Raw genomic sequence first — 12,417 nt, forward strand, 5'->3', positions numbered from 1 at the left:
AAATAGTTTCAACAATGAAGAGTAAATAGGTGTCATGCTTCACCCTTGTATGAGATTCTGGAGCGCCCTACCAGCCGTAATGAGACAACTACTTGAAATGGTGAACAGAAATCACCAAGTTGTTTGAATAAATTTTAATAAAGAAAGCTACGTAGGTTTGTGTCTGGGTATCCGATTCCTTTCATTTAATCTGATATCCAAGTACATTACAAAATATTCCTATTTCTTAACAAATTTTATTTATTTTCTAAAATAGAATGGTGTGCACAATATGCCATAAAGTATTTTATTCATATTTTTTGTATAGTTTTATGATGGGAAATTTATTAGAAAATCTTTTTTCAAGTGTTGTATCCCAATTAGTTCATAAGATATTCTTATATTCTAACAAGTTCTATTATTTGGATATTTGATCTACCAAATCCTAATTCTCATATTTAAGGTATTTTATGGACATTTCTACCCTTAAAAATATTTTTTGAACGGTTAGTAATTTGATGATATGAATATTTATATTTTACACTGTGAATATTCACATTGATGTGTAAATGTTAACATTGACATGTTAACATTCATCTTGATGGTGTGAATATTCACATTGACGATGTAAACATTCATATTGATGGTGTGAACATTCACATCACGGAATATTCACAATGTAAATGTAAATATTATTAGGGATATTTTGGTAACTATGTCACCCATAAGATTTATTGGAACATAAGAAATTAATGTAGACTAAAAATGGAATATAAGTAAGTGAAAAAGAATTTATGAAAAAGTGTCCCTTTTATGATTAACTCGAATTGCTAAGTATGTTCTAATTACATATATTGGCTACATATCTCATACTCATATCTTTATCCAAGTATAATGTCCAGCAAGAATACTAAATACATTTAGAAAAGGATAAATTACACTGACCTCGCCAAAAGTTTACAGAAAATACAAGCAGCCTCGCAATTTTGGCATAATTACACTAAACTACATTTTAGTAAGACTAAATGGACTGAAATTAATACAAATAGTGCAAAGATACAAAGAGAAATAAGGTAAAATATACATTTCAATGTAAAAGAATTAATAATATCAGTTTTTTTCATAAATATATGAATCATAAATTATTGATGAAAAAGGATTTAAGTGTTATGTGAATTAAAATTTTTAGAGAAATGTAATTATGCCAAATTTGTAGAGTTCACTGTATTTTTTTTCAAATCCTAGGGGAGGTCAGTGCAATTTACCCTTAGGAAAGTATGTAACAAAAAGTTATACCCAATTTCATCTCACAAACAACAAGGTTCTCAAAACAATCATAAAATTCCTGATGCTGCAATAGTTTTCCAATTACTTCAGAGATAAAACTATTAATCAGCAATTAAAATGGCAAATTTGTAGAAGTGTCCGACATGAGTGCATGTTGCTAAACAAATAAAATTCTTAATTTTCTACTAGACACATAGATAATGAGACCCATATTAACAAATACATATGAAATCCATCGTCTTTGAGTTTAGAAGTAATAAATCGAAAATTGGGTAATAAATAATACTCAACTAGCATTTCACAACACCATGGAAAATGGGATAATGTCACCAAAAAGAGATTAAAATAATTTCGCAATAACAGTAAGTATTTGCCAAGTTTCATTGACAGAAAATTTATTTCTCTTTGCTACCAAAAAGCATCCAAAGCATGACAACAAACATAACTTGACCAAAAAATAACAATAAACATAACACTAAACACAGAACTTGACAAAAAATACATTGATGAAACATGATTTTTTAGAAGCGAGACCGTCAACTAATTTTGTAAAAATCAGGTTCATTCATGTGTTTCTAGGTCCAATTCTATGTTTGGTTTACATATTCATAAACTTACTGAAAAACTATTAACAAAAGTATCGATAAAATGAGGAAGGGCACAAGAATAGCTACTCTTGGGGAACTAAGCTAATCTCACCTTTATTGAGCGAGTCATAGAATCCCGTGGTTCTTTTCTTCATGTCCCATTGTTTCTGCTTCCACACGCTGGCAACAGACAGACTGATTATAATCCCCAAACAAATCTCCTTGATCACCCTTGGACCTTTCAAGGTGACATGATGACCAGCCATTTTCACTCTAGTTGTAAAGAAGCAATCTCTGCAGTTTAAAGAAGGATCGTGAAGGGCATATCATAGGTTAATTGTTGATTAACATAACATGATAATTGGTTCAATTTTCTCCCAAAAAACAAAGACAAAAGATCAACCAGCTACTGGCCACCAAAGTATGAAAACCTAGTACATGAATCTTTTCTTAAGCGAGTTTTGAGGAAGACAAGATTATGCAATCTTAGTCTCAATTTTGAAGACGTTGTTGGCCACCAAAGCATGGGATTGAATTTCTTTAAAAAAATCTTCAATCTTATTAGTGACATGAATGTTCAGGGTGTTTTCCCTCGCTCAACTTTTCTTTCATTTATTTTTATTTTTATTTATTTTTTCTGGTGCCCACAACTTTAGGCGAGGAATTTAAGGTTCCCTAGATCTTTTAACCTCTTTCAAACTTTATCTATTTATTAAACTCAGTTTTCTTAATTTAACCATTATAATTGCAACTTGTTCTACCACTGTTAGCATATATGAGGCCAAAGAGAAACACATCGGTGTACAAACTTAATCAAAATATAATAAAAAAATACAAAAGCCCCCATTAGACTGCAACATCCACTCAATGCTTTAGGCCCTCTTGTGTTGCTTCTCAATTCATTTTAATACATGATATTCCTACCCTTATCTCATGAAAAATTTAACACTAATTGGCTAAACTTTTTACTTGCGCTTCCTAGTTTTTATGAAAGCTAGAAAATAATAAACTAGACTTTTCCTTTTTGGATTTTTAATTTTTGCAATGTGAAACTGAAGAAAAAGATGATGGAACTGGTGTTCATGGAAATTTCTTAAGAGAAGTGTCTTTTAAGCAATCACATAGGAGCTTCGCCTATTGCATATCATAGAGTCAGACAAACCAAATTACAATGAAGAAAGCTGTGCCTTAGGAATTTACATAATATAAAGAGGAGATGAAGGAAGTAGTTATACAATACCTAATTGATTAGATGATCGTCTTTTTTCTAACTCATGGTGAATGTCATTGTAAGTTCGGCGAAAAGCCTCATATGGCATTATTCTATAGCATAACCCCCAAGTGTTAATACAAGAATGATGCAATGTAATATTAGCAAGGTGCCATACACGATGTGCGTGAAGGTTTTTTTTTTTTTTTTTTTTCTATCCTACCAAGTTTCAGACTTCTCACTTTGCATTTGCAACAAAATAGAATGTTGAATTTAAAATTTAAAATAGTTACAAGCTAAAAACCTATTATATCGCTTGTAAAAGCTAGAGCGTAGAGATATTTATGAAAAACAAATGGTGTTCTAGGAAAACTAAATATTGACATGGTTTCAAAAACAAGTAAGAGTGTTGTCTCTTTCGAATTTTATATATATGGATTATAGATAGGTATATGGTGTCCAAGTTGAGGGCTATTCTGGATCGGACACCAGATTTTTCATGTCACAGCCCATCAAAAGACTTGTATGAATGAACACTGAAAGAAATGTAGGCAAAGATTTCCAATTAATATATACATAGAAATGAGTAATTCATCTAAAAAACAATCAGAAAATTCCAAAGAAAAAACCCAAAAAGAAGAAGGAATTTATTTACCCAATATACGTGAACTTAACCCCGAACAACATAAACAAATCCAACATGAAGGACCTTAAAAAAGATCCCTTCCCTCAAATGCCAAGTTTGTTTGGGTGGACATGGCCTTAGGATTGGATTAATAATTTAACAAAATATATAATCCAGTGGCTAATAAATTGGGGTCCGTACTGATAGTGGACATAGTATAGCATAACCATAGAGAGATTATTGAATCCCAATAGGGGGTGAAATACAAAATAGGGGACTATGGATAAATTAGACTAATGCCTTGTTTGGGAATGGGCTAAATTAACCCAAAAAAAACTTCTTCTTTTTTTTTTTTCGCATCTCTTTTGTTGAAAAGTCCAAAAAATTATTAAAAAAAAGCCACTTTTCAAACAAACCTAACTGATTGAATTACAAAATTGATATTATTTTGTCAATTATTCTCCTATAATCTGGGTCAATCCAAACACACGATAGTATACATAATCCAAGGGATTACTCATGCCAAATAATCATACCCAATAATAGTAATACATGCATCAAAGTGTCTAACAACATATACAATAATAATGTGATAAAATTGAAAACGTTATTGCCAGATATGAATATATAGGTGAAAATGTATCGCATATACAACTTCAGATTTAGGCTCAATGTCTGATACAGAAATCACAAGTTCTAGAGACAAAATAAGAATAATAAAAATTAAAAAAAAAAAAAAAATCTTCGAATCTCTAACTACATGCATTGAGAGAGAGGGGGGGGGGGGGGGGGGGGGCATAGGATTTATACCTGAAATGAGTATGGAATTTGTAAAGCTCTCTCTCTAGCTTTGCAATTGGTTAAGCAATAGAAGTGGGTATATTATCAGTGGCTGCAAACACTAGTTGTGCACTTGCCATGCCCTCAACTACCCTCCCCTCCACTTTTTCTTCACCTACCTCCACTTTTTCCTCCTAAAATTTTGGTGGTTAACCATAAATACAGCTCTATGAAACTGTTTAATTTTAATTAATTTTTTTTCCTAAGATGTTATACATTAGTAGCAATAAGGCTAAAAATGAGTCAAGTTGAATAAAGTAATAGGCTATTTAAGTTTGGTTTAATAATTTTCGAGTTTCAAATTATATTTAAACTTGTATATTTACATAACAAGTTGAGTTGAACATAGTCAAGTTCAAGTAACTTGATTTTTTATAATGCATATAAATTTATTAAACTAAGTAGTCAATTGTTTGATTTTGATTTGAAAACTTAACGAATTTAAAATTATACTTAAATTTGGTTTGTTTACCTAACAAGTCAATCTTAAATAAACTTTTAACGAGTCAAACACAAATCAAATCGAGCAATTTGGTTTGTTTAACATTCCTAAGTGGGGAAAGGAATTAGTTTGAGCTAAACATCCAGTCAATCCATCCATTTTGATTTTAAATAGACAGTTTCAAAGCACTGAATGGATGAATGTGAGTTTAACAATTTTAAAACAATCCAGTTTTGGTTGGTACAAAGGGGGAACCATGTAGGGATGATCGCCCAAGTATTTTAAATTTTGATTATTATCCCTATCTATGAATATTTATAAAATATATGGGATGATGCTTGATTTTAAATTTTTTTTATTAATTCTTTATTTCATTAACATTTTATAATATATAATCAGATGATCTCTAATCGTTTCATACTAAAAATCAATGGTTTCATATCACTTCTTTTTGGTTATATTTATTTTATTTTTTTAATTTTTAAATAGAAAAAGCTATGTATACTTGATTGGGTCAACTAAAAAAATGACTTAAATGGTGGTCTGATCCATTATATAATGAGCCTCAAATCATAACTCAAAATTATGATAGATTTTGGATTTGCTAAAAGAATTTTTCCCCATATTTGTTTGGACAGACTAGATAAGGAGATTGTAATCCATCATACTATCAATCTTAGGATATATAGTCCCTGAACTATTTCGTTGGAAATGATGTATATCCCAGGTTTGTTTTCTTATAGGATTAGATGTCAGGAAATAACTATCCTATTAAATTCAAAGTTTGATTGGAATATTACAAAGAAGGATAATTGTTGAATAGACTATTTTACCCTTTTCAATTGTTTAATAAGTAATAGCAATATTAAATATGTCTTAAATATTTTAATTTTTTTGGCTAGATTAAATAAAAATCTATTTTATTTTATTTTATAAAAATTAAATAAATAAAACATTAGTAAAAATTTATGTTATCTTTAAAATAAAATTTTAAATAAATTTATTTTTTAAAAATATTAAATAATGAAATTAAATAATAAAAAAATGATTTTTATTAATAAATTCCATTTAGAAGTGTTCTAACCGAAAAAGTCCACGAAAGAATTTTTTAACCCACTCAGTCTCTTGTATTTATACTTTTATTCCATAAAGTCCATTTCTTGATTTACACTATTTTCTTAAACTCTTATGCTCTTATATTTAATATTGATATCTAATGTTGGTGTAGCGATCCCAGTTTTGCCACTTCGCTGTGTATGTCGGGGATCGAGTTGCCTAGTAAGCACGTGGGGGTCCAAGGGGCAGCGCCCCTTGGCGGGTCCTAGGTCAGCGCCCTGGTGGGGTTGAGGGGTAGCGCCCCCGAAGCAAAAATGCAAAATGCATTAGAAGTTGCTTGTTCGCTCAAGCGGCCGTTTATGTGCTCGAGCGGAGAATGTTTGGTTTCAAAAATTTGACCTGTCTGCAAAAGTACTGGGAAAGTGTATTTGACGCTCGAGCGGGGCTTTCCACGCTCGAGCGGACCATGTTATATCAGTTCGTGAATCTGATATTTCATATCACTTTTGTATATATCTCTCTCTAAAAAGCCTTTCTTCTCCATTCTCTCTACATTTTCATATGCCAAATTGGATCAAAACCTTGATTTCTCAAGATCCATTAGAGTTTTTTCATAAGTTCTTCAGCAAAGTTAGTTAATTTCTCGAGGGCTTTTGCTGTGTGCGGTGATGATTGAGTTTCGACATCGTTGATTTTAAGAGTTTCATCTCATTTCTTCTTCAAAACTTGAGGTAGGGATTTTCGTAGAGTTATATATATATTTTTGCAAGATTTATATGATTTTTGAAATTATCCTTAGATAGCTTTGAAAATTGATTTTTGATTCAAGAAGCTGAGCGATTTTGATAGTGGATTTGTCTCTTGCTCTTTTAAAATGATCTTATAGGTTTTGATCTTCGTTGATTAAAAACAAAGATGATTTTAGAAAATTTTCTTTCAAAAGATTTAAGTTATATAGTTGTGGTGAGAAAACCTAGAATTTTGGAATTTTTTTTAAAGGAGACTAAAAATCGATGAATGATATTGTTATATTTATTGTGTGTCAAAATAAATGAATGTTTGAAAATTTTCTTATTTATATTTATATAAATGATGAATTTCAGGAAATATGAGAATTGTTGTTCATTTTGGAAATTATTGTTCAAAACGTTAAAATAGTCTTGAAATAACTAATTGTTGAGGATACTTGAGAAGAGGGAATTGTGTTATTCCTTGGATGATGAATTGGAATAAAAGTATTTGTATTTATTTTGTGAAATTGGCATATCAATTCATTTGATTACATTAAACTTTGAAAGTTGATTTAAAAACTTACATTGAGAAAAGAATGTTGAGAAACAAGTTTTCATGGAATGGTTTTGGGGTAAATACACTGGTAAGTCTTGATAGGTAGTGTAGATGATATTGAATAAGTTGGCCTAAGAGTCTAGGGTGAAAAGCCGAAAACCCGCGCGGATAGGTGTCGAGCCTTTCGATTAATACCGGTAAAAATGACAATTTAATAGTATTTGAATAGTTTACTTGCAGACACCGACTTAGGGATTACTAGAGTCATATTTACCGCTCTTGAAATACATTGTCAAATTTTGAACAATTGAAATTGCATGATATCATTGAGCATAATGGTTTTCAAAAGATGAAAATGTGATTTATCTTCAAAAATGGCATAGCATGGCATGTGCATTTCATCTCTTGAGACTTGTATAAAATGTATATAGTTTGTTAAGAATTTCCTACTGGGTTTTATGCTTACGCTACAGGATTTTTGTGCAAGAAAAGATGTGGTGATCCCATCCAACTAGGGGCGTAGAAGTATGCGTGTTGGGAGTACAATGCTCTCATTTTGCTGTGACTGTGTGTAAGCCAAGGACTATGTTTGTGTGGGTTTGAATAACCGTTTTGTGTAACCAGGCTTTAGCCTTGGAAACTTGTAAACCGTTAAGGGTCTTTATTTGTTTATTTACTTATTGTTGGATTAATGTATTGCTGCATGAAAAACTATTGTATCATGTAATGTAAGTTTGGAGATTTATATTCGATTTTCCTTGAAAGAGCCATGATTGTTGTCTTATCATTTGGGCTAGAAATTTGGGGCGTTACAGTTGGGGGAGAAGAGAGAAGAGAAAGGATCAAGGCATAGGAAATTTCATACACAAATTAAATAACATTGATGTTATTATTTTATATTATTATATAATGTGAATATATTTTTAATTAACAACGCATTAAAAATAATGTAAACATTCTCTCTCATTTGATGTGAATGCTCACAACACCTTTTCGAAAAATTCTCTCTCATTTAATATAGTGATGTGAACGTTCACAACATGTGAACCTTCTTATTTTTAATTGACAATACATTCTTATTCACAACATGTAGTGATGTGAACATTCTCTCTTATCTAATGTAGTGATGTGAACGTTCATATTCGTATATTTTAGTATGAATATTCACATCATGTAATTGACAACACAATGACAAAAATTCATATCAAATTAATGTGAATATAATGATGTGAATATTCATTTCAATTACATGATATGAATATTCACATCATGTAATTGATAACACAATGACAAAAATTTATTTCAAATTAATATGAATATAATGGCAGCAAACATCCTGATGCATGAGAACTACCAAAACATAATAACAATCAACATTAACTATCAACATTAATAGGGGATAGGAGATATTGAGGGTGTTTTGGTCTTCTTACCTCAAATAAGTTCTAATGGAATAGTAAAAAAGAATATGGATTGGATGGAGTAAAACTCTTAGAAAGAGGATTTATTAAAAAAACTTCCATAAAAAAATAATAAAAATTAAATAATGAAATTAATTAAAATATCAATAAAACTATAAAATAAAACATCTATAAATGTTTATTAATTAAATAATATTTAATAAAACTTTATTAAAAAATTTTTATTTTATTTTTAATTGGTATTTTATATTTTATTTTATTTTACTAAATAAAATACATAATGAAATTAAATACACGGAGGGCAAATGTGTCATTTTATAAGTTAATCCCATAAGATTTCAATCCCACCATTTCTATCCCACATCTCCCTAAGACATATATGAGATTCATAGTCCAGTAGGACTCCTAATTCGACCTATAAATTCTCAACAAAACAAAGAACTCCATGGTGACCCTTGGTTATCGAGCACCATAAATTTTAGGAATTTTCTTTGAAAGGAATATTTTGTAATAGTTTAAGTACAACTAAAATATGCTTGTTAGTTTAAGAAATTAATTTTTTTTAAACAAAACTCTCCTTAATTTAGCTTCATTATTCGATCACCTCTTAATGCCATTGTCACTGCCATTGCTATTGCCACTTCTCGTCGGCGACCACCTCTAGTCGTCGATGACCATCGTCAGTTTTCGACGACTCTAGCAAAGTATAATTTCATTAATTTTCAAATCAAAAAATTTTCAATTAATAGCTAAAAGCATATTGATTTTTTTTTTTAGTCAACACATTTATATGAAAGAAATTTCACACATACAAGATATTTCAATTAATGGTTAAATTTATAATTGAAAGTCAATTAAATTATGAATCTCTTAGTTAGTAAAAATCAATTTTAGGGTTTTTCTTTGAAAGGAATATTTTGTATTAGTTTAAGTACAACTAAAATATGCATGTTAGTTTAAAGACACCAATTTTGTTTAGGCAAAACTATCCTTAATTTAGTTTTATTATTCCATCACCTCTTAATGCCACTGCCACTTCCCGCCGGCGACCGCCTCTAGCTGTCGATGACCAGCATCAGTTTCCAACCACTCTCCAACAAAAATTGCATTGATTTTCAAACCAAAAAATTTTCAATTAATAGCTAAAAGTATATTTATTTTTTTTCTTGTTTAGTTAACACATTTATATAAAAGAAATTTCACACATACATGAAATTTCAATTAATGGTTAAATTTATAATTGAAAGTCAATTAAATTATGAATCTCTTAGTTAGTAAAAACTCACTAAGCCTTTTAGTTTAAATCCAGTAAAATTGCACAAAGTTAGAGAAATTTAACTGACCTTTACTGACTTTAGTTTAGGTCAAGGTCAGTAAAATTTCTCTAATAAGTGAATCTTGTAATTTCACGTATTTTATCTAAGAAAAGCAATAAAAATAGATTTTTTGATATGTTTTCTCACCAAAAATTAGTTCCAACTCAGCTAAGTCATTTACTTTTGCCAAACATTGATTTTTTTTTTTTTTAAGATAGAGAGGTAGAACAAAAGAGAACTGTGTATGTAAAGAGAGAGAAAGAGAAACAAAGATAGATCTAGAAATAACATAGAGAACAATGGTAGCAGTGGTGGTGACAAATGTGGTTGAGATGATTGTGGTAGCAACAGCGACTCTAGTGGATACGATGATCGTCGATGGTATAGAGAGAGGGGGAGAGAGAGAGAGAGAGAGAGAGAGAGAACGATAAAAAGACACAAACACACACAATAGAAAGAGTTCTAGGTTTTTTTCTTTTCTTTTTTTTTCTTTTTAAATATTAGAAATAGTTTAGTCCATTTATGTCAAATTTTTTCTTTATTCTTCTACAATTTAAAATCTTAAGATTTTTAAGTAGTAAGCAAATTGTTACTGTTTTTAAATTCTTACATAAACTTGTAGAGGGATGCCTCCCTAATTACCCCTACATTTTAAGGGGAATTCGGTCAAACCCCCTCATAATAAAACTTCGATGTATTAAGGATAAGGACGAAAAGTCTTTCTTGAATGGTCTAACATAAATCACTATTACCAAAATATTTTTAGTGAATAATTTAATATTTTAAACTTCAAAATGATATAACTTTTGATCTAGACGTCTATTTTTAATAAAATTAGTATTTTTAGAATCCTCTCATTAAGATCTATCAAACAAGATTCAGGTTGATTATGAAATTCTTAAAATTTAAAAGAAAAAAATTGTTGTAAAAATTGACATAAACAGTAACATTTTACTCTATTTAACAATAGCATTTTATTGTCTATTTTGAACAAGACATTAACAACAAAAATATAGTACAACCCTCCTTACATATGAACTCACACTAAGCTTCAATGGAATTGGATTGCAAATTGAATATGAACTTTTGATGACATTTGATTACCCACTAAGTCGGGGAAACCTCCACTAAGTCGGGGAAACCTCTTGGATTTGAACTTGAATTGGGTTAGGCTAATGTTGAAGAGAGAAGAGCACCATTGTTCTGGATGGGAGAGGACAAAGAAGAGAGGCCAAGATGCTCTGTTTTTGTGTTGGAACATCTGAAGCAAAATCCAATGGTCTCCATTTTCGATTCTTCTCATTGGTTTCGTTGCCTCGGATGGTGAAAACACTCTCTTGGTTATGCACTATGTGTAAGGTATTGCATTATATTTTTATTACATTTGTTTTTATGTTGCAAGTTTTAATATCAACCATCGATTTTGGCAAGTTGACCAAAGAGGCAAAGAAGTTTTTTGATATGGCTCAAAAATTGGCTATAAACGGCAAACATGCAATGTGTACCCCTTTTATTTGGCAATGGCTTGTATCTCCTATCATAAGTAGTTTCTGGCAAGCAATTGTTAATGCTTGTGGTGAAGCAATTGCAAACTCAGTTGAGAAGGCCTCAATCAAGCAATAAAGAAGCTCTCTCTTGCTCTTCAGGTTGCAACTAGTGAATCTTATAATCATTCCAGTTTAATGGTTTGCTTAAACAACAAAACTTCAGAAGAAAAAAAAGACAAAATTGTCCCCCTCCCCTCCCCACAAAAAAGAAAAAAGAAAAAATATTAATATATCTTTCATGAAGAACACGCTTCGTGCTCAAGGGGTTTAGGAAGTAAAACATTTTAGACTGTCCTTTACACACTAACATGTTTGGCCTTCCAGGCATTACTCTGCTTTGGCTAATTTACAAATTACTAAGAGGGTAAATAAGGCTCCTTTATTAGATGGTCAGTTTGAAATTGAAATTCTACAACAAATTTTCAGGTTTATAAGTTTCATTAAAGTGATTTTGTAACTTATAATTACTCTTTTGATTTACATTTGTGGGTCTAATTTGTTTTTTTATGCATTTTGGAAATTAAATTTGTTGCGCACACCTAATGAGGATAGTTGGCCAGGAATAATTTCACTACCTAATTTTCCCGGTGACATAATCCAGTCACTTTCCTACCTCTGCAACATGTTTGTACTATTTTTGAAGACTTTAAATCCGCTGGACTTGATTTACTTTTGGTAACCTAATTTGTTAGTTTATACAAGAGAATAGACAAGAAATTTAGCCAACCATGTGGTGTTAGATGCTTGAAAGTTAGTTCAATAGTGACGAAATTGCTGAGATTTGAGATAAGAATACTCAAATTTGGAGGAATAGTGGTGG

The 12,417-nt window shown here is 30.5% G+C and overlaps 1 long non-coding RNA gene across 1 annotated transcript; it reads right to left on the minus strand.

The window, feature by feature from the left end:
• Positions 1-1,534: 1,534 nt before the first annotated feature.
• LOC114297092 (uncharacterized) lies at positions 1,535-4,638 on the minus strand. Its single transcript, XR_003641404.2, has 2 exons — positions 4,499-4,638; positions 1,535-2,147 (listed from the first exon to the last, which is right to left on the minus strand). It is a non-coding gene; the product is annotated as an uncharacterized LOC114297092 (long non-coding RNA).
• Positions 4,639-12,417: the final 7,779 nt, after the last annotated feature.

This window comes from Camellia sinensis, chromosome 5, assembly GCF_055761805.1.
Source record: "Camellia sinensis isolate YWXY chromosome 5, ASM5576180v1, whole genome shotgun sequence".
Classification (NCBI taxonomy): domain Eukaryota; kingdom Viridiplantae; phylum Streptophyta; class Magnoliopsida; order Ericales; family Theaceae; genus Camellia; species Camellia sinensis.